Genomic DNA, 3,069 nt, shown 5'->3' on the forward strand with positions numbered 1-3,069 from the left:
TAGAAACTTTCAGACATTTTATTTATTGCTCAATTGCCGACTGGAGACTTTGCCGATCGAGCACCACCCCTAACTAATAGCACAGCAGACTATAGTCTCTGGGCCTTTCAAAGACATCTTAATCCTGATTAGGAGTTCATACAAGAAGTTTTACGGAGTTTCAATAGGAGCTCCCTTGGCGCTTCTCTGTGTTATTAGGACACTTATATCGATTGCAGCATGGTTGTCAGTTAACTCTGCCTTTTGGGGGCGGACGTTGTGTTCACATAAATGGAAAAAAATGTATTTTAATTTAATTTTATAATTTATCATAACTAATAATATTTAAAATAATATAAATTAATATTTTATTTACGTTTATACATTGATAATATTCTGCCTTCCCTATTATATAATAGTATATTATGGTAGGCACCAATAAGTACATGTCATAATATATTTAAAATATTATATTATTTACTATATTTTTCTAATGCAATGACGTTTTAATTCTTTCATTATATTGTTATATTTTTTTAAAACTTTTTTAGCTCATTTCATCAATCCCTTGTTTCTTAACTATATATATTATGGGAAACAAAAATGTATTAATCATCTCAGGTATTCGATTGACAATCAACTTATGGGGGGGGACTTCACAGACGTCCCACCGTACTGGTTTTTCGCCGTCGTTATTGTCGCCGACGTTGTGCCGACTGTCGTCGTCGATCCGTCGCCAATGCCGTCGAGTATTATGATCGGGTGTTCGCCGCGCAATACACGTCCGTGGTGGTTCGCTGACTCGGGCTTTCTAGTGACTCCCCTTTTTCACTTTTTCTCACTATTTCACAATCGACTCACATTTTTTTTACTATATTCTAAATTTCCTAACTTTTCTCTCTATTTTTCAGTATTACGTAGTAGAAAAAATTATAACCCCCTACGTCTTATCTTACGAGAGGTGCTCTAGTCATGGGGAATACCAATATAAATCGCATTATAAGTAAGAAAAAATATTTAATAGTTTGACACACGTCGGTGTTCTCGGTAAGACGTACAAAACAGGACAGATTCACGGCGGCCGTGCTAAGTAATATTCGCGTAGACGGCGCGGCGGCGTGCGGTAACATTTAATCTAAATATTATATAACTCACAGGACACGTTCAATACGAAGATAAAACAATACAAAATTAATAAAGTGCTATGTGTGTGCGAGACCAGCTGTCCTCCGTGACCAGTGATCAGTGGCGGCTCGTGTGTGTGTGCACAAGTGCACGTGCACTACCTACCCAACCTCGAGAAAAATTGAAAACATAAATCACAATAATACAACTAAGTGCCTGCTATGTAATTAGGATTATTTTCAAAATATAAAAATGTAAATTCAGAATATAAAGAAAATAATAATATAATAATATTATATTTAATATTTGGAGTGGGTTATTTCGACTGCTAAATGGCCGTCCGCGAAGGAACGGTATCGGCGTGTATTATTATAGTATACTCATAGTATAAGGAATAAGAAGTATGCTCCATGATAAGACTGCGCATATTTTTTTAAGGGGCAATTTATAATTTATATAGGCAACCAACAATAAACACAAGGCGACGTCACGAGTATACATTTAATCTTATGCAATGCAGTATGCACAAAAACACAAGACGATGCACATGCGCGAACTAGGACGAAAACACGGTTCGCGTTGATCATACTTCTTATTTCTTATACTATGAGTATACTATTACAGCGGCAGTACGCCAGTACTGCAGTTGTGCACACAATCGTTGTGCACATTAATTGTACAGTGTAAAAATTAAAGCAAGTCGAAATAATGGAATTGGTGTGCACATTTGTTTGTGTGCACATGGCCAATTAAATTGTTTTCAGCGAATAATTTTCGACGTCGCGTCGCAGCAGCGTCGTTGCGCGTCGGCATCGGCATTATTATGTTATTAAAGTTTATTTTTACTCTCGTAGTCTCGTTTATTTATTATATTCCAATTATCGGCTGATAATATTAGCTAGTCAGTAGTCGATCATTATCGGAAATTCAAAACATTAATCGTGACAATCGTATTTATTTTCTGTTTTTCATCGACGACCGACATTAACGTATATTAATATTATATTATTATTATTTATTCGTGTATTTTTTTTGGATGTGCACTACTTCATTAAAAACCCACGAGCCGCCACTGCGGCAGTGATAATATTAATTAAAATATAAACATAATATTATGTTGCGGCGGCAACACAGCTGATAACAGATATTTAACCGGGCAAATTCGGCCGATTAAACTCCGGTTGACTTTAATCGGTGACGGTGCAGCTGGCCCTTACAACGTCCGGTAAAGTGTCGGTTAACGCTAACCGACTGATAACAGATTTTATTACCGGCAGAATTCGGCCGGTTAAGTTGTCGGTTACGTTTAACCGGATATTGTAAGAGCGGCCCTTAATGTCAGGCCGTCGGTGAGCGAGACCCGCATTATTGTCATCGGTGTTCCAGGCTCCTTCGCCATAGCGTCACTACTAATAATAATACGGTTTTCATTGAATTGTCCGTGTAACTCTATTATTGGGTTGCGATGTCGCGATTAAATATTATCAATCAGTGGCGTGCCGAACAGTCATTTGTTGAGGCAATTGCCTCAAGGAAAATTTGGGTGGGTGGGTGGTTGTGTTAGTATAGATGTGCAACTTATACCTAAAAAAACTTAATAATATTTATTATTTTGAATAATAAAAAAAATTAGTGAAAAAAACTGTTGGTGGTGGGGAGGGGGATCAAATTGTATAGTTTGCCTCCGGTCAGTTCGGCACGCCACTGTCGACAATTGTTTACATTATACGCGTGCATATATAATATTATAATATAATCATGATATTTAGCCATTTCGCTGTACGTGTAGGTCATATTTTTATCGACAGAGCCCTCGGTGCTGCAGTCCGCGCCGAATTCGGCGATTATCGTGTGTGCGTGTGTGCGTGTGTGTGTGTAGTCCGTCGCCCACCGTCGAAGTCAGCGTTTCCGCGTATCTTGCGCGACGCCGTCCATATCGCCTGAATTACGCAAAATATTAGCGCG

The sequence above is a fragment of the Acyrthosiphon pisum genome, chromosome X (assembly GCF_005508785.2).
Source record: "Acyrthosiphon pisum isolate AL4f chromosome X, pea_aphid_22Mar2018_4r6ur, whole genome shotgun sequence".
Taxonomy (NCBI): domain Eukaryota; kingdom Metazoa; phylum Arthropoda; class Insecta; order Hemiptera; family Aphididae; genus Acyrthosiphon; species Acyrthosiphon pisum.